Source organism: Hyperolius riggenbachi, chromosome 5, assembly GCF_040937935.1.
Source record: "Hyperolius riggenbachi isolate aHypRig1 chromosome 5, aHypRig1.pri, whole genome shotgun sequence".
Lineage (NCBI taxonomy): Eukaryota > Metazoa > Chordata > Amphibia > Anura > Hyperoliidae > Hyperolius > Hyperolius riggenbachi.
This window is the reverse complement of record NC_090650.1, coordinates 397,599,286-397,623,606: the sequence shown is the minus strand read 5'-3', so window position 1 is coordinate 397,623,606 and position 24,321 is coordinate 397,599,286. Positions and strand designations below refer to the sequence as shown.

The window sequence follows — 24,321 nt, the reverse complement described above, 5'->3', positions numbered from 1 at the left end:
CACAAGACCCTACTAAACACTGAATAGGGACTGTCTACAAATCTTTATATGCAAAACTTTGTATGATTCCTTATCAGTGGCTGAGCAGATGCAGTCATTAGAACAATTGTGCAGGGAGCAGAAAGTTTTTTTTCTATCCTTGCCCTCAGTTGTCAGTCTCTCAGGATGGGGCCCCCTGTGGCTTCTGGGCCCCCTGCAGCTGCATCCCTTGTAGGGTTCATTGTTACGCCTCTAGTATGTTTGTACTGTATGCGTGACAGTGGAAAAGGTAACCAGGAGCCAAGACAGCAGAGGGGTCACAGCTTTTACTTTCCTTGGTTGTCAGATCTGCTCGACTTCGTGGAGGTGAGTGAGAGGACAGCATGGTGCAGGCAGGCTCTTTTCCATCCATCCTCACGCCTCCTGTATGCAAGTGGGGGGGGGGGGGGGGGGGGAGGGGACTCTACATGCAGCTGGGCCAGCCATAACCTCCTTCACCCTTCATAATAGACTTGTGGGGTGAGGACACACGTAAGGGGCGGTGCCACATTGTAATTGGGGCAGAGCCACACTGCAGCTTGTCGACCATTGCATCCCTGCCCCCTTCATTGCCGTCTGTCCTTCAGTCACAAGGCAGGGGGAGTAGGGCTGGATTTATACTCTTTACCGCCCAAGGCCACTGTCACCAGCCACCCCCCTTCAGTATAGGTAATGAGAAGACCCCTCTGCCATTCCTTCAGTATAGGTAGCCAGATGACCCCTCCCCCTTTCCCTCCAGTATAGGTAGCCAGATGACTCCCTTAAAGGACTTCCGAGGTGAAAACTAACTGATGAGAAAAACAATTGTATCTATCCTCCTTCTCCTAAAAATGACTTTTTTTTTATATATCCCACAGTTTTATTTTATATTTAAATCTAGTTTTTCAGTTTTTACTGTTTCATTGTCTCTGGTCAATGACACCTTCAATGAAGTATGCCAGAGCTCAAATCTATAAATTATTGACCCTTTTTAGCTCTTTCCTGCTCTCAGAAGCCATTTACTGACAGGAAAATATTTTATGTCTGTAATTACTTATCAGTTAATGTTATGCTATAGTCTGACCGAGTCCGACCCGGACAGAAACTGTCACTTGCATACCTGATTTTTAACTCTTTCAGACAGAGAAAGAAAAAAAGGAACACAGCTTAGTTATTTGTGTGCTAGGCACTGTACATACACATGTTTATCTCATCATGTCACGTGTCACCTCAGTTGTCATTTAATTCCACCTTTTCCCACCCCCCCTTTTCAATATAGGTAACCAGCTCGCCTTCACACCGCAACAACCATCAGTGTCACTCATTTCTCCGCTTGACTCCAGTGCCGAAGCTTCCTCATCCTTTACGTCTCCAATGCTGCCCAAGTCCATAGCTGCCGGCCACAATGCAAATTTGCACAGAGAGCAAGGTGGCTGCTGCACAGGCAGCTAACAGCAGAGTACCGCGGTCAGGCGCTTGCCTGATCTCCCTGCATTGCAGCATTTGCAAGCTTGCAAATGCTGCACAAGTTTAGCCTGCTCTGGTGGCCTTTCTCCTGTGGTGCCCTAGGCAATGGCCTATTTAGCCTTGGCCTAAATCCGGCCCTGAGGGGGAGAGACTGACAGCAGCGACTGGCAGCAAAGACTGCACAGCTCACGGGGCTTAAAGGGGCCACATCGCAGGAGCATAAAGTAGTGATAGCCAGCAGGGTATCCAGTGATAGCCAACAGTGGTACTGCCACTTTTGGGACCATAGACTCTCCTCTGTCTCCTTACAGCAGTGCTTCTTGTACTGCCCTGATGGCGGTCCTGCTTGGCAGATAGGGGGCAGTGTTGTTTTGGGGGTTTTTGTGGACAGTAGGAAGGATTGTAAAACTGCATTGACCCTAAAGCTTTGTACACACACTAGATGTTTCTTGGCCATTGCTAGCATGTGTACCGGGGCACCTAATCCCCCCAATGCGTTGGCGACAGATATGGCTGCTGGATTATCCCAAGTGACCACCGAGGCCATCGTTCTCCTCCAAACTTTTCCTGCATCGTGCCACTCTGTCTCCTCCCACCTCCATAGCAATAGAATGCATCGCTAGCCTGCAGGCTATTGATGTGTCTGTACAGAACTCGGCCTTGACCGGTGGCCTGAGGGATTGAGTACTGATCCCCACGGGTGACGGTAATTATGCATGCATATGTATTTTTATCCTTCCCTTAGTAGACATCAAGTATAATACAATGAAACAGGCTTACTTTAAGTCTGCTGAAACTCTATACATTTTATGATGCAATCAAGTAGAGATTTTAAGTGTAGTCATTATTCAAACTACATTTGTGCTTACACAAAGATTCCAATAAAGAATACACAATAGGTTTATGCATTTAACTGCTTCAGGACCGCGCTTACCGTAGATAAAGCTACACCATGTTTATAGAGGTCTAACCTTGACATGGCATATATTTGACTGCACATGGCCCCGCCACAATCGCACGCATGCACCGCCGCTAATAGTTGTGTGTACCAATTGAGCCCCAGTATCCTTGGCCTGACCCTGTGATCAGTGTAAGCCAATGACAGTGAGCACTGGGTGAGATTTGTGCAAAAAAATACTCTAGTCCTTAAAATGTACCTGAACTCTTGCACAAGTCAGAAGGAAGACATAGAGAAATGCGCATCCATCTGAAAATGGCGCCTGCGAATAATGGCGCACGCTAATCCGTTTGCCGCTTATCGCTATTTAACGTTAAAGCCTTATTGTTATTTACCGTTAACACACAGAACCCTCTCTGTACCTATCCCTAACCCCTAAACCCCCCTGGTGGTGCCTAACCCTAAGACCCCCCTGGTGTTGCCTAACCCTATGACCCCCCTGGTGGTGCCTAACCCTAACCACCCCCCCTGGTGGTGCCTAACCCTAAGACCCCCCTGGTGGTGCCTAACCCTAAGACCCCCCCTGGTGGTGCCTAACCCTAAGACCCCTCTGGTGGTGCCTAACCCTAAGACCCCCCTGGTTGGTGCCTAACCCTAAGACCCCCCTGGTGGTGCCTAACCCTAAAACCCCCCTGGTGGTGCCTAACCCTAAGACCCCCCTGGTGGTGCCTAACCCTAAGACCCCCCTGGTGGTGCCTAACCCTAAGACCCCCCTGGTGGTGCCTAACCCTAAGACCCCCCTGGTGCTGCCTAACCCTAAGGCCCCCTGGTGGTGCCTAACCCTAAGACCCCCCCTGGTTGGTGCCTAACCCTAAGACCCCCCTGGTGATGCCTAACCCTAAGACCCCCCTGATGGTGCCTAACCCTAACCTTGACAGTGTTACATTAAATCCATTCCCCGTTTTGCAGTTAAATAACGTCTGCAGTTTGGCTTATGTAGGGCGCTATTGATAAATAACGTTAGTGTGTGCCACTATTGATAAATAACGTTACTGTGTGCCACTATTGATAAATAACGTTACTGTGTGCCACTATTGATAAATAACGTTAGTGTGTGCCGTTTTTCTTCTTTTTTCCCTGTGCGCCATTATTATGCAGTACTAACGATAAATAGCGATAAGCGTATCTTTTTAATGCGGCGCCATTTGTATGCATAGGCGCTGTGCGCCATTATTCACTGATCCCGAGAAATGCATCCTGTATGTATTTAGAGAGTTTAGCCTGTTTAATTCCCCCTCATTTGTTTTTAATAACAAGTTGTAATTTGATCTCTCAGCTGTTTCACCAGACTGTCTGCCACGGCAGAGGTGGCAGATAAGCTCATTTGAAAGCACAGGATGTTAACAATATGGCTGCTTTCATGAATCAGGAAGTGGAGACAGTGCAGATGTATTTTAGGATTTGTATCAGGTGTAACAAAGAAATGTTTTTTTGTTTAAAGGTTATTATGCTGTTGTGTATCTTTTGTAGCAGAGAGGACATTCTGAGTTCAGGTCCACTTTAAGGCCTAGTTTCCATTTAGGGTGCTTCCAGGCGCGCTTATGGAAACGCGATCGCGGGGGGCAGCAGCCAGTGCCTAGACTTCACTGTCTGCTGTTTCCATTCATACGCTGCGATTCACTTTTGAATCGCAGCGCATGGTTGCCTGCATTTCGGAACAATTGCGCCCGCTATTACCCTTCAGTATAATGAATGGGATCACAAGCTCCGCCCCCTGGTAGTGACGTGCAATGCAGAGCTGCAGGACTCTCCATGGAATGGAAATGAGCCCTAAGGGGACAGAACAAATACTGAGAAGGTTAAACTGTGAGTGTACGTTTACATAAAGGACAGCTGAAGCAAGAGGTATATGGAGGCTGCCATATTTATACCCTTTTAACCACCCTGGCGTTCTGATTAAATCGCCAGGGTGGCTGCGGGAGGGTTTTTTTTAAATAAAAAAAAAACTATTTCATGCAGCCAACTGAAAGTTGGCTGCATGAAAGCCCACTAGAGGGCGCTCCGGAGGCGATCTTCCGATCGCCTCCGGCGCCCAGAATAAACAAGGAAGGCCGCAATGAGCGGCCTTCCTTGTTTTGCTTATATCGTCGCCATAGCGACGAGCGGAGTGACGTCATCGACGTCAGCCGACGTCCTGACGTCAGCCGCCTCCGATCCAGCCCTTAGCGCTGGCCGGAACTTTTTGTTCCGGCTGCGCAGGGCTCAGGCGGCTAGGGGGGCCCTCTTTCGCCGCTGCTCGCGGCGAATCGCCGCAGAGCGGCGGCGATCAGGCAGCACACGCGGCTGGCAAAGTGCCGGCTGCGTGTGCTGCTTTTTATTTGACAAAAATCGGCCCAGCAGGGCCTGAGCGGCAGCCTCTGGCGGTGTTGGACGAGCTGAGCTCGTCCAGACCGCTCAGCAGGTTAAGCAATTCCAGTTACCTGGCAGTCCTGCACATCCACTGCCTCTAATACTATTAGCCATAGACCCTGAACAAGCATGCAGCAGATCAGATGTTTCTGACATTGTTGTCATATCTGACAAGATTAGCTGCACGCTTGTTTCTGGTGTTATTCAGACACTACTGTAGCCACATAGATCAGCAAGGTATAGGGCAACTGGTATAGTTTAAAAGGAAATAAATATGGTAGCCTCCATATTCTTCTCAATTACTGTAAGTTGTCTTTTAAGTGTGCATGTAATAATGGAAAATAAGGCTCAATAATGAAATAATGAAATGCACTTGTATTAACGATTTTTCTGTTGTTCTAAAACTGCCAATGTTTACATTGTTTCCATTACAGAAATCCACCAGAAGCATCCTGTACACCTGTACTTGGGGTTTGCCTATGTAGTCAGCACTTCAGCAGAGGTATGTTACTGAGTTCAAAGAGTCTTGACCATGTAGAAGCAGTGAGGGGAAAAAGCACATTATTCAAGTGTAGATGAGCACACGCTGCAGCTTGTTTACTATTATTCTAAGCATAGTGAAACCACTTACACGGTACATACTTGGGGTGACAAGCCTGTACCGTAAAATGGTGCAAAATATGTAAAGCAAGTGCAAACACACTTATGCAGAAGTACAATGGGTTAAAGATGTTTGTTCTTCTTCAAGCTAGTTCTGGATTAAAGATCACCTCCTGGTGTGTGTGTGTGGGGTTAAGGTTAGGCATGGGGGAGGGAGGAAAAAGTTAGGTGTGGGGGGTATTTTTAAGGTTTAGGCATTAGGTGCAGGGCCGAGGCAGAGGCGAGAGAGGCTCCAGCCTCAGGGCGCAGGGTAGGAGGGGGCGCACAACTCAGCTATCATTACCCTATTGTGTTTGAAGCAAAGAGAAATAAGAAGGGGGGAGGGGGGTTGGAGCCCCTAGGGCACCTCTTAGTCTAATAGCAATCAGTGTGTGACGGCTGGGGTGGGAGGGATGGAGGGGCGCACTTTGGTGTCTCAGCATTGGGTGCTGGAGGACCTTTTACCGGCTCTGGTTGGAAGTATGGTTAAGGCTAGGTGAGGGGGTATTTTTAAGTGTTAGGGATGGGGAGAGGTTAGGGTTAGGCATAAGTAATGTAGGGTTCTGTGTGAGAGCAGTGTAGTTATAGTAAAATATCGGTATTATTTTCCAATATTTTACTACGATAATTGACACTTAAAAGGAACCTGAAGTGATTAAAATTTTTAAAATAAACACGCAAGGTAACTTCAAATGAACATTACATATTTACCTTGCTATCAGTTCCTCTCAGAAGCTCACCATTTTCTTCTGACAATGATCCCTTCCAGTTCTGACAACATTTTGTCAGAACTGAAATATATCAGTTATATATCAGTTTATGTCAGTTATAGCTGAAAGGACAACTGATGTGCCAGGTAATGTCTATGTTTCCCTATGGCTGAAGTGGGCAATGTTACAGTTTAACAGTGCGCTGACCAAGAAGGTGTTATGGGGTAATGACCATTTTCAAAATGGAGGACGTAGAATTCCATTAATCACAGTGGTCAAAATGGACACAATATTGGTAAATCTTACCTATATTCTGCTAGCTGAAATTGGGCGCCCAAATTTCCTTGCGCCCCTTTTTCATGCACGCTGTATATGTATGTCCACGTAGACTAGATCAATAATAGATTGATAACGGAAATAAGAACAGCTATGTGGAATTGCATGTGGCCTACAGAGAAGTGGCACTGAGCAGTGTCCCCATACACTGATAATAAACTGGTCCTAAGACGTACACTGAGCAGGATGCAGGGGAGGTGGTGCTGTGCAGATCATCATAAACATACAGCTCATTACTGTAACATACAGTTCCTGCAGCATGCACAACTAATGCATGTGTACTTGACCCGGCCATGTCCTTCATATATTCAGGCCTGACAGCTTTGTTACTTATATGCAAAGTCCCAACAGAAATTAATGCCATGCTCCACTTCATTTGCTTTCCTGTGACTGTGAGAAACAGCACACGGGTAATAACTTCCTGTGTAATTAGCAGAGGTAATTGTAGAGTATTTCACTGCTAAACAACATTCAGGAGTCCTTTCATGTTCTCCAGGTACATTGTGCGATGACGCCGGTGGGCGGACAAAGTAATTATAGAGAAGACAGAAATGTGGAGGAATGTTATTGAGTAGAACACTAGGAAAGTGGGGCTTTCTGATAAGCAGGCTGATGGTGGCCAGAGGAACAATAACGCTGATGGCCAAAGACAGCTCTTTCTGTGTGCTTTTATTCCCAGATCATCGTGGCTTAGAGGGCACAGAGGGCATGTAGCCTGGTACCCTCAAGCCACAATCTGCCATTATTTGATAGTAATGGAGCCTGGACAGCAAATATAACAGTGTATGGACAGTTTCCAAGATTTGTATTGCCTCTTTGCTCCCTATTGTATAAGGAAAATAAAGTATACTTAAAGCAAACCTGTGACTTTCAAAAAAAAAAAAAAAAAAAAAAAAAAAAAAGGTAAACACTGTATTTTTCTCAATATAAGACGCTCTGACTATGAGATGCACCTAGATTTAGAGGATTAAAAAGCCAGGGAAAAAATATACTAAATCTGGTGCGTCCATGCTCAAGGAGTGCCTTGTAGATGTTCTCCCCCAATTATTGTGTCCTCCTTGTACCTCTTGTGTCTCCTGTGTCGTTCTGAGTTCTCCTGTGTCCCCCGTGTCTCCTCTTCTGTCCCCCATGGCTCCTCCTCCTCTGTCTCCCTTTGTCCCCCTCCGCTCCCCCCTTGTTCTCCACTGCTTCCCCTGTGTCCTCCTCCGCTCCCCCTGATTAGATGCAAGCAGTGGCAGCACACCTCACCTAATCTATCGGAGCCTGCAGTGATCAGAAACCTCTCCCATCTCTCACTGTTCCCCTAGTGTTGGCTTCTGCTGATCGCATCATCAGCAGAGCCAACACTAGGGAAGCAATGAGGGAGAGGAGAGGTCCCGGATCGCTGCAGGCTCCGATGGATGGGACGTGCTGCAATTGCTTTCATCTATAGAGAGAGCAAAGGAGGTCACGGAGGTAGGGGAGGAGATCACGGGGAACAGTTGAGGATACAGGGAGAATACAGGGAGTCCCCGACATTGCGGTGGGTTGGTGGCTCATATTGGCGAGTGTAGGTAAGTCGGGGACTCCCTGTATTTGGAATATAAGTGACTTTTTCTCCCTATTTTGGGGGGAGAAAAAATGCATCTTATATTGCAAAAATACGGTACTTACCTAGATAGTGTGAAGATTTTGTATAATCCTGAAGCTTCCCAGATCCTCCTGAAACCCACTGCTGCTGCCCAGGACCCTCTTCTAGCTGGTGGCTATGCTCCCGTTTCTCTGTACTGGGCATGCATGAGTCAGGTTGGCATCACTGCTGCTGATCCTCTTCTTCACAGTCACGCTCCTGCCGGTGTACAAGGATGGTCGTACCGCCCATATCCGAGTACGGTCCGCATCATCTGCGCAGTAGTATGGCGCTGCTCATGCACGGAGGCTAATCTATAACCTATTGATTTTACAGAACCCTATAATTAAACCCCAGAGTCTAGGCAACATTTTAGGCTGCTTAACCCCATCCAATGCAAGGCATGGGTTGGATATAACAAGGTGTAGGGAAATGGAGAAAAGACAAGACTCATCCTGCATGCTGGACCCTCTACTGGCATATGATCTCCAGCAGACTACTCTAGGGAAATCACAGGCATCAGTCAGGTGAGGTGAGTATAGTATAGTAACAACATCCCTCGCGGCCCCAATGATCGTGGGGGGTGAGGGGTAGGGAGGGTTTGAGGGAGTGCGGCTAAGTCCACCACACCTCGCCCCCCCCCTCCCCCCACACACACCGTTGTGCAGGGTAAAGTGCAGGGAGTGATGTTATATTTGCCTAGACCACTCTGCATCTGGTCTCCTTTTCCTCCTGGTGATCTGTGTGCTGTATGCTGCTGAAATCAATGTCACATCATCAGGGGCCTCAGGATGGCGCCATGGAGCACGTAGATGTCCGGAGGAAGAGGACACCAGAGGCGACATGGACTATGTAAATATAACAGAGCTATTTGAGCTTTAAAGTGGACCTGAACTTGAACTCTTGCACAGGACATAAGTAAAACCTAGAGAAATGCACCCTGTATGTATTTAGAGAGTTTAGCCTGTCCAATTCCCTCTCATCTGTGACTAATCACAACTGTAATTTGACCTCTCAGCTGTGTCCGCTCAGGATGTTAACCTTGTGTCTGCGTCCGTGAATACAGGAAGTAGACACACTGCACATTTATTGCAGGATTTGTATCAGCTATAACTAAGAAATGCTTCCTTTAAAGGTTATTATACTGTTGCTTATCGCTAGGGGCTTGTTCACACCTAGGGTGATTGTGCTTTTTTTGAGCGCCGGCGACTTTGAAAAATGCCCTAAAATACCTTGTGCAATGAATCCTTATGGGATAGTTCATATCAGCGGGTTTCGTCTGCTTTCCGCTCAGCAAAGCGCTGCATGTACCATTATTGGGGCGATTTTGCTACAATGGAAGGTATAGGAAAAACACAAAACGCTCATAAATCGTTTTGCTTTTTTTATCCGGTGATTGCGTTCACATTTTTAAGAATAACTGCATTGTATTTATTCTTTTTCTGGGTCTAAGAGTTCACCTTCTCACTTGCGTCAGGAAGTGAAAAAACGGAATCGCTCTGCAAAAGAGCTTACAAAAGCGCTTTGCACAAAATCGTCCCGCGTGGTGGAGTGCTGGCAGGGGGGGAAAAAAACGCTCCAAAAATCGAAAATCGCTTCTATCAGCGATTTCGATTTTAGATGTGAACATAGCCTTAGAGCAGATAGGAAGTTTTGTGTTCAGGTCGGCTGTAATTTGCACAACAGGTGGGCCACTAGGGGAGTCTTTAGTAAGAAGGGATTTTCTGTCCCTGACCCATGGGGGAGCTGGTGTTGGGTAGTGCAGGGGGGCCCCACCATGATTATTTTGCTTCGGGGCCCGCGGTTTTGATATTAGGGCCCTGGTTCTATAACTGCACTTATCTGTTAAATGGTTAATGTAAATAAAAAGATGCTGGTGGATGGTGAATGTACAGTGCAGCATTCAGCTCAGTGTAATATATAGCCGCTGTCTGGACCCCGGTCTCTGCTATATGTAATTCACATAGTTTAGCAAGGTTTCTTTCAAAGGTCACAGCAGAAGATAGAGTATGAGCTGAGCGATAGAAGTGGGTCATAGAGTGGATGGCGGCCAAGAAACTTACATTTGCCATATTGAGCTAATTTATAAAATCTCGGGGACCGTGTCCGATTCTCCTCCATGTCCTCTGGCAGCGCATAGCTTACTGGTATAGCAATATGCATCCCACGTATGTATGCTGTGCCGTATAACACACCCATGCCATGTACTGCAGCACACCCATCATTACAACATACACTACATGGCAGTTATCACAAAAATACAAATAATATGCACGGAGTTTGAAAAAATATTATACTGTATGCAAACAAAGATATATACCTGGCACTATAGACATTAATATCCCTTCCCATTGAACTTTATATTTATTTATTTATTTATTGTATTAATAAAGCACCAACATATTACGAAGCGCTGGACATTAGTTTAGGTTACAGACAGTATTTAGGGGTGACATACAGCAAAATGACAATACAGGAATACATGCAAATCACACAGCACAGTATGAGTACAAGGTAATGCTTAGTCTGTCACTGGAGGGGAGCATGGAGATTAGGCAAGTTGAGTTCACTCAAATGCATAACATCGGTGCACAGTAATGGAGGTGCATGATCAGGTAGGACACACAAGGAGGAGGACCCTGCCCAAAGGCTTACAATCTAGAGGGAGAGGTAGGGACACGAATGGTAGGGGATCAGAGTTCAGCTGTGGGTTTGGAGCACTAGTTGGGGGGGGGGAGTTAGGGGTTGGCCAGAGTGAAAAGGTGAGTTTTGAGGACCTTCTTGATGTTAAAGGAGTGGATGTAGGTAGTTCCATAGTGTTAAAACAGCTCTTGAGAAGTCCTGGATGCGTGCATGGGACTGGGTGATGCGAAGGACGGTCAGGCGACAGTTATGGTGACTTTTATTATGACCCCTTTCATAATTCATAAAAAACAACAGTTATTTTCAGTTTTTCGATAAAAATTTGAAAAATATAAAAACTGAAATTTCTATGTTTTTAACCGTCAGGAACCGTAATTTCGTGTAATTTTCATGTAATTTCGAGCCCACTTTAGCAGTTAATAGGAAAGCACTCATACATGGTATCATCTCCAAAATTGCTATGTATTTTGAGGGGAATACAGGAAACAAGGCAAAAAAAATAAATAAAGACCTTATAGTTTCTGAGAAAATCAATTTAAAAAATGCAAAGGAACAATGTTTTTTTAAACTTATTTTTCTGAGTTTTTAAACCATTTATCCTTTGCATTTTCTCAAAAACCTTCTCAGACGAAAGCGTGTGCTTTGCTGTTAACCTCTACAGTCGGCACAAAATTATGCAAAAATTACACCAAATTACGAATGGATTACACAAAATCAGTATTACGCATGACCCTATTTGCGAAAATGTACGCAAAATTTCATTTCGTATTAGCAGATTACGATCATCACTAGCCGCACTGCGTTCCGAAAGACACGGCGAAAATTGCGTTATGTGTGTAAGGGTCCTTACCCTACATTAAAAACACATTTAAAAAAAAACACATTTAATACATTAACGTGAACTGATAAATTTAATGCAAGTTCCACTTTGGAAGAAAAATGTATTGTAACCAATGATCTATTGTGTTTTCGATGCCGCGGTCACAAAGCACCATTGTTAGAATTTAAAATCCCATCAATAATAAAGTTATTAATGCGCCCGCCAGAGATTATGCAATGAATTGTTATACAGCGATTAACATTCATTGGCTTTTGACGGACTCGCCACATCATTAGCATTTTAACGAGTATTCGCATTTTAACTTTGTCTCGTCTTATCAGGATCATCATGAATTATTATGGTAATGAGTGGCTTGCTGTTCTCGTACGAATGGCTGGTAAATATTCACGAGGAGGGTGGCCGGTGTTCCTCGCAGGAGACGGTGGCCTAGGAGGCGCGGTCGGGAAATGGGACAACAACCTTCTAATCTGTAGACCACATCCAGGGCAGTGTATGCCCACAACCCCCGAGAAGATCTCCCTGCCCCGAGTACTGTAACAAAAGGAAGATGTCTCCGGTTAATTAGTCCTGATTAAGAGCTCGGCTTGGTTTCAGGAAACGTTGTGGTTTGGCAGCGGCGAGACGCGCTCCCATTATTAATCATCATTATTAAGTGGCCCCAGAATCATTTTATATTCCTGGGCACATCAATTACACCATAAAGGAAGACAAAGGAAGCCTTGATGGCATCATAAAGGACAGGGGAAAATTTGCAGCAGATGTTCAGCGAACAATGCGGTCATTTAAAGATCAGCGAGTGTGCCAGACGGGGAGGAGATCCGGGTGGTGGAAGCGGGAGAAGGTTGGATTTTCTCATGTTTCTGTAAATCCTGCTTCAGTGTTGAGCACAAGTATCAACATAGTTGACCTAATTAAATAAGTAGTTACTTATTTATCCACTTGAGGACCGTAGGCTTACACTCCCCTAGTGGCCAGGCTATTTTTTACCAATTAGGCCACTGCATCTTTAATACCTTGCTGCAGGGCTGTACAACTCAGCACACAAGTGATTCCTCCCCCACCCCCGCCCATTTTCTGACCACCAACAGTGCTTTTTGTTTGTGGGCTCTGATCCCTGCTGGGATGTTTGTTTGTTTTTTTAACAAATATTAATTTCTCTTTTTTTTCCAATAAATATTACTATTTTTTCCCCCACCTTCCCTCCCCCTGCCAGCCAATCACAGTGATTGGCTCTCATAGACATCAGCCTATGAGAGACAATCGCTCTCTGTGCCTCCAGGGGGGACAGCCGTTTCGCAACTGTCCCCAGTACATCGCTGCCATAGATCGCATCGCTGTACAGTGTAAATTGACAGCAGTTTTGCCGTCTAACAGTCTCCTAGCGGCGATCGCCTCTGGGAGACTGATGGTGGAGTGGAGCTCTGTCATTCAAGGGAAGATATTATTGCAAAACCCCGCTACAGACCTTGATGCCAATTGGCATTAGGCGGTCCTGGAGCTGCCGCCGCATTCACACCACTCGGAGTGACGCAGGCGTTAATGTAATTAGGTCAAAAACATTTTTGGGGGTCAAAGTTGGCCTCTTTTGAATCCCCAGAAGTCAAAACCAGAGCAGGATCATCCACAAGATAACCTAGGCAGGTGCCTGGGGCCCAGTGGGGAAAGTAGAAACTAGGGGCCGCAATACATTATACTGTGCGGATCACGGAAGGTTAATTAGGGGTTACGAGGATCGCCAGACCCAATGACTAACCACGCCTCCCCTGAGAAAGCTGGCCGCTTGCCAGCGAAACATGTCGGGTCTTCCGGCGTGGTGATCCACGAACTGCTTTGCCACCTCCCTCTCCTTTGCCACGGCATACGCAACACTGCCCACAGCACACCGCCTGCACCCCCACAGGGACCTTCTGAGCATGACCCACCATTCCAGGAATGATCTACATCCATCAAAGGCTGACATCTCCCCCTGTTGACCTGGTTGGCAGCCATGTATGGCTGGATTCCATGCATCATCAACGCCGGATGGGTAATATAAATGTTATAGCATAGCAGTCATCTTGTTGTACCTTTTGGAACCTATGCACGGCTGGGATTCACAAAAGCAAGGGCCTCTGGACTACTCAGTGCATGTATAATAACTAACTGTCCTGCTGGTCAGCTTCGCTGTGTCTATGCTTCTACCATAATAGAGCTTGTGCTCAATGATGTCTTAACCATAATGGAAAGTGTTGCTGTCCATGTTGCCTTTATTGCTGTGGAGGATATATGCTTCTAATTGCCTCTGAATGACGCACACGCTGGAGTCTTCTGCCTTCGCTTGCTATCTCAGCTTCAAATAACCATATCTGCTTGGCATCTTTGTTCTTTTTGCTGGACTGCATCTGCACATATATATTTTTTCCAGTGGAATGTTGAATTGCCCGGGCATTTTTTCATCTATAGTCCAACATTGGTCAGGCTTAAGCTGGCCACTAACTGTCCAATTTCTAGCGAAAAATCGTTCGAGCAATCAGAAATTCTGATCGGATTGGCTGTAAATAATCTCCATTGGTGGACACAATCGATTATGAACGAGTGAAAAAAATGTCGCCCGAATGAATTTTTGTCGAACGAAAATTTGGATTTTCTTGGTGGTCGTGATAGATAGGAAGCAATGATTGGTTAGTTGATGGTGTAGTGAACGATTTTTCGTCCGATCAGAATTTTTGATCGCTCGAACGATTTTTCGCTAGAAATTGGACCGTTAATGGCCAGCTTTAAAGTGGTGTATGGATGTGTGTGTGCTGGATGGCGTTAAGTAGAGAGCGAGGTGGCCACCTTTCTTAGTTTTAATGAAACTGTCTTGTTAATTTCTGATATACATATATTTTCTCTTATGTGATAAATAAAGTTTTTTGATATTTTTATAAATCCTTGTTGGTCGTCTCACTCAGAACCCCTCATTGTTTATCCTTACATTTTTTGTCCCAAATGACATCTGCCTCTGAGTTGCAACGACTTGGAGGGGGAATAGTATTTTATGCCACCGGGGATTTGAGTAGTAGCAGGGTGAGCCGTCATTCGCCCAGCGCCTGCGCCCAGCTCACCGGCAGCGTGCATATACGTATGCCCAGTGGGTGTCAGGGGGTCCAACTGCCACTTTGTCTGACCCTTCTCTCATCTTCCATTACCAAGGACCAAAAGGAGGAGCCAAAGCAACTACCTTGCCTAGGGCCCAATTTCATCTTAAAGGGAACCTAAACTGAGAAGGATGTGGATTTTTCCTTTTAAAATATTGATACTAGTTGCCTGACTCTCCTGCTGATCCTGTGTCTCTAATACTTTTAGCCACAACCCCTCAACAAGCGTGCAGATCAGGTGCTCTGACTGAAATCAGACTGGATTAGCTGCATGCTTGTTTCAGGTGTGTGATTCAGCCACTACTGCTGCCAGAGAAATCATCAGGACTGCCAGGCAACTGGTATTGTTTAAAAGGAAACATTCATCCCTCTCAGTTAAGGTTCCTTTTAATCTGGCTTTGGCCAAAAGTCAAATATGTAGTGGTCTCTGGACCAAAGTTAACTATGGATGCGAATGGGGAAATTAGTTTTCTTTCTCACTCCACCAGACAGTCAGCTCAGCTGCTTTGATAAAGTAATAGCATTAAGTCACTCAATGTAAGAAAATTGTCCAGCAGTCTCAAAGTTCCCATTAATGGTACAATTTTTTCACCAAATGCAATCTTTCGATGCAATTTTTATGATCCAATTGTATAGAAAATTCACCATGAAAACAATCGATAAGGAATGTTTCTTTGGTCGATTGCTAAATAGAATAAAATCGATCTGAAAGATGGATTTTATGATCGCTGTTGAAGAAAGAATCAGTCACTAAATGTGAACAATCAATAATTGCCTTCCAATTAGTTACGTTTGCTCAAATCGCATCGAAAGATCACATTTAGTGAAAAATTGTACCGTTAATGGGCCTCTTTAAAGAAATCTGTTGGACATTTTCAACATAGTAAGGTTCGGTTCCCCCTTGTGTAGAAAATGTACCTATTTGGTAAGTTTTCTACATCTCTAGGGTCAGTTGTTTCGTTTGTCCTGATGAGCGGATGCATTTCCTATCACTACTATTTATGGTGCAAACGCATCCGCCCCAGAAGCAAACGCGATGAGAAAATGAAGCGGACACTGAACTTCACTCCACTTGTATCCCAAAACGCCTCAGCTGATAATCAGGTATGTGTATTGCAGCCCCCAACCCACGAGTGATCCGCCCGGTGGATTAACTCTCCCGACTGGTGGCCAACTTTATTGCTCACGCCGATCCCCCACCCGACGTGTGACATCACGCATGCGCCGCTCCGTCGTCCCTAACACCCCCCCCCCCCCCCCGCATAGCAACAGAAGGATTTGTCAGTTACATAGCTGAGACACGTCTGTATTGGCTGTATTGGCTTATCGATTTCGCCCAAGAGAATCGGGTCCCCATCCCTGATAGGCGACCAGGACAGGTTTAACCCCCGATGGGGCCCTTTGGCAAAGGTAACCTGGGAAACCTATTCCCCAGGAAAATTTGCAGTCAGCTGCTGCCCCTTAACACCCCTCGACCTCCTCCTTAAACTTCTGGATTTTCACTGCCGGGCTCCCCATGCTGCCGGACGTCCGACCTCCCCCCAAATTGTTCCGCTCTAAGTGCACTTTCTCTAACAGATCCACAGCACGATCGCAGCATTTGCAGTTCACCTGTCCTGGCTGCTGTGCTGGAGCTATTTACCCATCTCCAACCCACTTCCTGTGTCTTGAGACCCGGGACACATCCTGTCATGTGTAACATGCGCTGGGTCTCAAGACACAGGAAGTGGGATAGAGAACTGCAGGTGCTGCGATCGTGCTGGGGCGCCGCTAAAGAAAGTGCACTTAGAGAGGAACAGTTGGGGGGGTCAGAGGTTTGGGGTGAGGTCTGAGGTCCAGCAGCGTGGGTAGGGGGGACAGCGGTGCAAATCCAGAAGCACAGAGAGGTGAAGGGGGAGGTTGGGGGCCCCAGCAGTTCCCTGGGGCCCTAGGGTAATTGCCTCCCTTGCCTTAATGGAAGCGCCGGCCCTGTAGGCGACATAAGCCAAATTTGTGTATGCACCATAGAACTCCACCCCTTCAAAGATGTCCTACCCCCCAAATGCAGATAGAAAAAAAATAATGTTGAATAAATGACCATTAAAGGGAAAGAGGTAACAGTGCCACAAGAGGAACATGAACAAGAAAGGTTGTGCAGTTTAGTGCTCAGGTGAGCAGGCAGGCAGCAGTAGGCAGCAAAAGAGGGCAAAGCTGGGCATATTCAGCTACTATTTTACCACAAACCATCTCTGTGCCTGGGCCTGCTGTGCCTACCTGTAGCTCTGACCCTGACATCAGTACTGTCATATGGCTAGGGGAGGGGGGAGATATTGTAGTCCTTCAGCAGAGGCAGGATGCAAAGCAATCAGCAAAAAACTCCACTGTGACTGCCTGCTTGGAGAAGGTCTGCAAAAACTTTAGACAGCTTCAGAAATCATGAAAGTACCATTGTGATCAGTATTGATAATAACATTAATGTCTGCACAGACCTTCAAAATTTGGAAGAAATGCTTATTTCTTGCTAGGGTTGCCTCAGTCACATGATCCAATCACTCACCTGATTATCAACCAGGGACATTTAGTTGTTAGGTGAATATTATAAATGCCACCAGTCTTTTCATCAAGGTCTGCTTGGGGACAAATGTTTTCTCCACAGGTAAACACAGAGGTTGCTGATTACATATGGAGATTGGCATTCCTGCTACTGATATTTACCAGTCTCTCTCTCTATTTTTAATTATAATAATTTAAATGCTAATTTTAATAATTAAAAAACCTATTACATAGCTTAATTAAGTGTACTCTCCTACAGTCCCCTAACCCTCTCCTGTTTAGAAGTCTCTTTTGGCTAGACGTGATGTAAATCAGCTGCACAAATTCTGATTCCTGCCACACACTGGCCTCAAATCACTAAGGTTATCTCCTGTCTTTAATAACGTTTCTAGAGTTATCACCATGGTGATAAGGCATGTAATATTCAGGAAACATTTTACCTCAGGCAAACCAAATGTTAACTCTTCTGTCTTTAAGTTAAGGAGAGATCTGTAAAGTTAACTCTTCAATCCTTAAAATAACTAAAGAATTCTAAAGTTAAAGACAGGCTGTTAATTAACTGCATGTGAAAATAACCACAGAGGAGGTAACTTAAGAACTGCATTGATAAGATAACTCTCTCACTGTGAAAACTTATCTCTGCACCTGAATAAGGAAAGATCGATGTGTGGAGGTAAGTTTTCTCTTGCCTTATTATCTCCAGCATGATTTTAGTGAATTGAGGCCACTGTCTCTTCTACTGTATGTCTTTTTTCAAAGAATTACTTTCCCTATATGCAGCCGCTGTCCCTTACATTTTATGCTATAGGGAAGTGGTGGTGACCCTATGGGATACATGTCAAAGGGGGCAATCAGAGCCTCCTCTGTGGGCATTGCCGATACTGGGGGACTAATCTGGTTACCTATACTGGGAGGTGATCTATACTGGGGGCCCCACCTGTTAGCTATATGGTAGTTTGGGGCTAATTCTGGCTACCTACACTGAGGGGCCACATCTCCCTACCTAATACTGAGGGCCTCTCTGGCTACCCATACTGGGGGGCCACCTAGGCTTCCTTAAATGGAATGAGGGAGTAACTCTGGCTATGTATACTGAGGGGGGGGGGAGGGAGAGTCCTTCTAACTACATCAGTATTGAGGTTAAATTGGGAAGTTGGCAAACCAGTGGGTAAGACGGTTTGTTATAAAGTAAAAGTAGAAGGCTGCGCATCCCTGACCCAATACCATACAATTAAATGGTTAATCGCTGTGGCGCACACTGCCCCCCCTGGACTGAAATGTACGCCAGCATCCAAACAATGCAATACTGGTCTATGGAGAAATTTTAGCTTCCATCATAGTTTTGCATGCAAAAATATAATATACTGGACATCTGCACCAACGTTGAGGTAAATCTTCAGAGCAGATGTCCTAATACTAACTAACCTAAGTTAAAAGCAAATATCTTTGTCATCATTGCTGTAGGCCTTGTGTATATGTTTTTTTTTTAATCCGCACAGTTTTGTTCTGCTGCACTTGAATCGTGTTTTAATAAAGTTTTGATAAGGTTGTTCACATTGAGCCATGGCGTCGTATTGCGTCAGACAATATATTCAAATTGCTAACGCAATACAATTTTATTTTAATGGTATGCTCAATTTGGCGTGTTATCATTGCAGTGTGGGCGAAATCCATCAGCATAAGGCGATACATGCAGTATGGCAATACATATGCTAATAGAGGCAGTGAGGCATACATTGGACTTGATTCACTAAGACAAATAGCATGCCTTATCAGAGTTAGCACGCCATATTAGAGATAACATGCCTTATCCGAGTTAACACACCTTATCAGAGATAACATGCCGTATCAGATATAACACGTCTTATCAAAGTTAACATGCCTTATCCGAGTAGCATAGCGAGTGCACAAACCCACAGGGTCTCAGGGCAGGACGAGTGGAGCTCTCGTCATTGCCAATTAGCAGGCATAAGTTCGTAGCACTCGGTATGCTACTCTGAAAAGGCGTGTTAACTCTGATAAAGCGTGTTATCTATGATAAAGCATGTTATCTCTGATAAGGTGTGTTAACTTGGATAAGGCATGCTATCTGTCTTAGTGAATCAAGCCCAATATGTCCCACTCTGAGCGCTAGGCTTACCTGAAATAGCCATTCAGAGGAAAACTGGCAGGGGTCAAGCTTATTAAAATTCACATGCACATAAGCAGTCCTCACTCAGCACTATAAACAGTGCGCTCCTCACTGACATCACTCAGCACCATGGAGCACACTGCTCCTCACTGACATCACTCAGCACCATGGACAGCGCACTCCTCACTGGCATCACTCAGCACCATGGACAGTGCGCTCCTCACTGACATCACTCAGCACCATGGACAGTGCACCCCTCACTGACATCACTCAGCACCATGGACAGCGCACTCCTCACTGACATCACTCAGCACCATGGACAGTGCACTCCTCACTGACATCACTCATCACCATGGACAGTGCGCCCCTCACTGACATCACTCTGCACCATGGACAGTGCGCTCCTCACTGACATCACTCAGCACCATGGACAGTGCACCCCTCACTGACATCACTCAGCACCAAGGACAGTGCGCCCCTCACTGACATCACTCAGCACCAGACAGTGCCCTCCTCACTGACATCACTCAGCACCATGGACAGTGCACCCCTCACTGACATCACTCAGCACCAGACAGTGCCCTCCTCACTGACATCACTCAGCACCATGGACAGTGCCCTCTTCACTGACATCACTTAGCACCATGGACAGTGCGCTCCTCACTGACATCACTCATCACCATAGACAGTGCACTCCTCGCTGATATCACTCAGCACCATGGACAGTGCACCCCTCACTGACATCACTCAGCACCATGGACAGTGCGCCCCTCACTGACATCACACTGCACCATGGACAGTGCGCTCCTCACTGACATCACTCAGCACCATGGACAGTGCACCCCTCACTGACATCACTCAGCACCAAGGACAGTGCCATCCTCACTGACATCACTCAGCACCATGGACAGTGCACCCCTCACTGACATCACTCAGCACCATGGACAGTGCGCCCCTCACTGACATCACTCATCACCATGGACAGTGCGCTCCTCACTGACACCACTCAGCATTATGGACAGTGCACTCCTTACTGACATCACTCAGCACCATGGACAGTGCGCTCCTCATTGACATCACTAAGCACCATGGACAGTGCGCTCCTCACTGACATCACTCAGCACCATGGACAGTGCGCTCCTCACTGACATCATTCAGCACCATGGACAGTGCGCTCCTCACTGACATCACTCAGCACCATAGACAGTGCGCTCCTCACTGACTTCACTCAGCACCATGGACAGCGAGCTCCTCACTAACATCACTCAACACCATGGACAGCGCGCTCCTCACTGACATCACTCAGCACCATGGACAGTGCACTCCTCACTGACGTCACTCAGCACCATGGACAGTGCACCCCTCACTGAAATCACTCAGCACCATGGACAGTGCGCTCCTCACTGACACCACTCAGCAGTTTTGGCATAATGCAGTACAATCATTCATAGGGTTTAGTCATTAGACAGGAAAGGTCATTACAGATAGGTGCTGTGATGTTGATGTTTGCAGGTTTGCGATGTTGCCATATAATGCACAGATACCGGCCTGATCGTACCTCGGAAGCATAATATCACCTAGGAGACTGAATTTCTTCTCTTGGAGTCAGTGTGAAAGCTGAGCAGAGGTGAAATGCTGCTCATTCAGCGGGCCTATTGGTGAGGGAGGAGGAAAGAACCAATCACAGGGCTGGTTCATTCATCACCTAGAAAGCTGGGAATTGGAGAATGGAGACAGGAAACATTCAGCTTATGACACAGAGCATTGTGCTGCCTCTCTCTCACAGGCAAGAGTTCTCTCACCAATGCTGCAGCGGTAGGACTATGATAAATCACACACTGCACCACCCTGTAGCCCACCACCCCATCTATCATACCTCAGCACTAATTATCTGTGCCTGACAGGTACTCAGACGTTACCCAGTACTCAACCTTTCCTCCCTGCAAAGGGAGCTAATTAAAGGATTCCAATAAGAAGCGATTTCTCAGTTGCACATCTGCAAATATACAGTACATGCGGAAGCTACACATTATACTGACACGCCGCTGTGATTCCCAATGTGATCTATAGGAGTTTTGGAACATATATAGCAAGAAACGAATGTGGAGGAGGCTGCTGCAGGCAAATATCTTAACCACTTGCCGACCGCCCACTACCAATAGGCGGCGGCAAAGTGGCACCCCCAGGACTGCGTAACGCCGATCGGCGGCGGCACCTGGGGGACTAATTAGCCACGGATCGCACGCAGAGATGTGCGTGCATCCCCCGGCATTAGGCTCCGCCCACCCACGACATCAACCCGTCGGCCATGTATACAAAGTGTATTATACAGGCTGCCTCCTCCCCTGGTGGTCCCAGTGATCGAGGGACCAACAGGGGAGGAGGCAGCCCTAGTTGTGATCACGCACACTGATCCTGCCCCCTGATCGCCCACAGCACCCCTCAGACCCCCCCACTGATCACCCCCTCAGACCACTGTTTGCACCCAATCACCCCCCTAATCACCCATCAATCACCCATCAGTCACTATGGGCTTGATTCACAAAGCGGTGCTAACCTAGTTAGCACGCCTAAAGACTTTTGGGCATGATAAGCATTGCACTAAGTAGGTTAGCACCGCTTTGAGGGAAAAACTCAGTCCGGTGCGCGCGAAACGTTGCATAGGGTTTAATGGCATTGCACGCATAAATATTTACTTTGCGCAAGAGTTTATTTTATCATGCCTAAACTGAGTTTAGGCGTGATAATGGGCTTCTCACCAGCGTGCTAACAGCTAGCACGGCTTTGTGAATCAAGCCCTATCTGTCAACGCTATATTTTAGATTGGGTCCTAAACTGTCCCCTGGGAGCTCCTGATCACCCCCCCCACACACACACACACGCTCAGATCCTCCCCAGACCCTCCCCCAACCCCCCCGTGTACTGTATACATCTATACTCCCCTGTAATCGCCCACTGATCGCCTGTCAGTCACCTATCAATCACCCCCTGTCACCACCTTTCACTGCCACCCATCAGATCAGACCCTAACCTGCCCCTTGGGGGCACCTGATCACCTGCCCACACCCTCAGATCGCCCGCAGACCCGCCCTCAGATCACCTCCCAAGTGCATTGTTTACATCTGTTCTTCTCTCTAATCACCTACTGATCACCCATCAATCACCCACTGTCACCACCTGTCACTGCTACCCATCATATCAGACCCTAATCTGCCCCTTGCGGGCACCCAAACACCCTCCCACACCCTTAGATCGCCCTCAGACCCCCCCTGATCACTTCCCAAGTGCATTGCTTGCAGATCAGGCCCTAATTTGCCCCGTGTGGGCTCCTGATCCCTCGGCCAAACCCTCAGATCCCCCTCAGACCCCCTTCCGATCATCTCTCCAGTGCATTGATTGCATCTATTCTCCCCTCTATTCACCCCCTGAGACGCCCATCAATCACCTACTGTTACCACGTCACCCCCTAGCACTCCTATCCATCAGATCAGACCCTAATCTGCCCCCTGCGGGCTTCTGATCACCCAGCCAAACCCTCACCCGCCCCACCTTATGCTGGATTGGGCTGGCGGAGGAAGACTCATTAGGATCCAAAGGCGTCCCCCTCCTTAAGGTAAGTATCTACATTTTTCTTTTTTTTTAAAGTTACAGTGGTAGGAAACGCAGCAATTCTTCTTTGCTCTAAATGATTATTTACAGCCCTAAAGAGACTCAGAGATGAAATAAGGGCAAGATTTTTTCCTTACCCAGTGCTTCCTCCAGCCCCATAAGCACGGATGGTCCCTCGCTGTCCTCCCGCGGTCCCGCTCAGCCGCAATCAGCCCCAGTAACTGGCTCAGTCGCGTCAGTCCGGGTCTACTGTGCATGGGCAGAAGATCTAGACTGGACTCGACTGAGCCTTTTACCGGGGCTGATCGGGGCTGAACGGAAGACCGCAGGAGGACAGCGAGGGAGGCATCCGTGCTTATAAGCCTGGAGGAAGCCCCGGGTAAATAAAAAATGTTGCCCTTATTTCATCTCTGAGTCTCTTTAAGGCTGTGAATAATCATTTAAAGCAAAGAAGAAATGCTGGGTTTCCTACCACTTTGAGTATCACGATTTAGTGAACATGTCCCTTTGACCAGTAGGGCTCTCACTATGTTGAGAACACAGTGACAGTTTTCCTTTTAGGATGTTCTTTTCGATTCTTTTGCTTGTTTTGTAATTCTGATCAAGGCATTCCTATCTTCAGAACAATGGCCATTGCTGCTATTGCTCACTAATTACATCCAGCAATATGCCTTCATTATTCTGACGTACTCATATAGGTACTTATGGACAATTAAGCCACTATAAAAGTGACCTTGTGCCGCAATATGCGTGTTAAGCAGTAATTTTCTTTACACAACACAAAAGATATCATTGGATGCATTTTCTAATGTATGATCTTTGAGACCTCTACGATAAAACGTTATTGTACTGATATAAGTGTTTGTTTTGTAGGAAGACACTTATGTTTTATCAGCTTAAATGACATGAAAGTTGTGTTTCAACTAAGCGACAAGAGTCATCAGTTATCATTAGTCTTATATGATTCCACTTATATTTACTGAAACGTTTTACTACCTTTAGCTACAAGCTATGAGACCCCGAAGGAAAACCTTGATGGGAGGTCCTCCTCCCTACGTTGCCCACGTTGTCCTTGATCAACTGCTGCTGCCATAGGCTCCCTCAACCCCATATCAAGTGCTGCCCCAGCATTTTCATTTAGTAATAAGTGCTGCCACCATCTGCATGCAGCACCTCCTCCATAACAAGAGAGGACCCCGTTATCATATATCCACTGCCACCACTATCCCTTTCCCTTTTCCCTTCCCCTCCCTTTTCCCTTCCCTTCCCTTTTCCCTATTACAAGTATGGCTACTATTCTCGAAGGAGGTTGTTTCGGTGCACGGCGGCCAGCACTAAAGCTTGGCACAGCTATAGAACTAATGCTAGAGTGTGCCTTCCC

General features: G+C 46.5%; 1 protein-coding gene across 1 annotated transcript in view; it reads left to right on the top strand.

Moving 5' to 3' along the window:
* The first annotated feature begins 5,219 nt into the window (after positions 1-5,219).
* Positions 5,220-24,321, top strand: part of LRRC24 (leucine rich repeat containing 24) — a 432,693-nt gene continuing 413,591 nt past the window's right edge. Inside the window, exon 1 of the mRNA XM_068237890.1 lies at positions 5,220-5,273. The gene's annotated coding sequence lies outside the window, so the exon portion shown is untranslated. The remainder of the gene's footprint in view (positions 5,274-24,321) is intronic.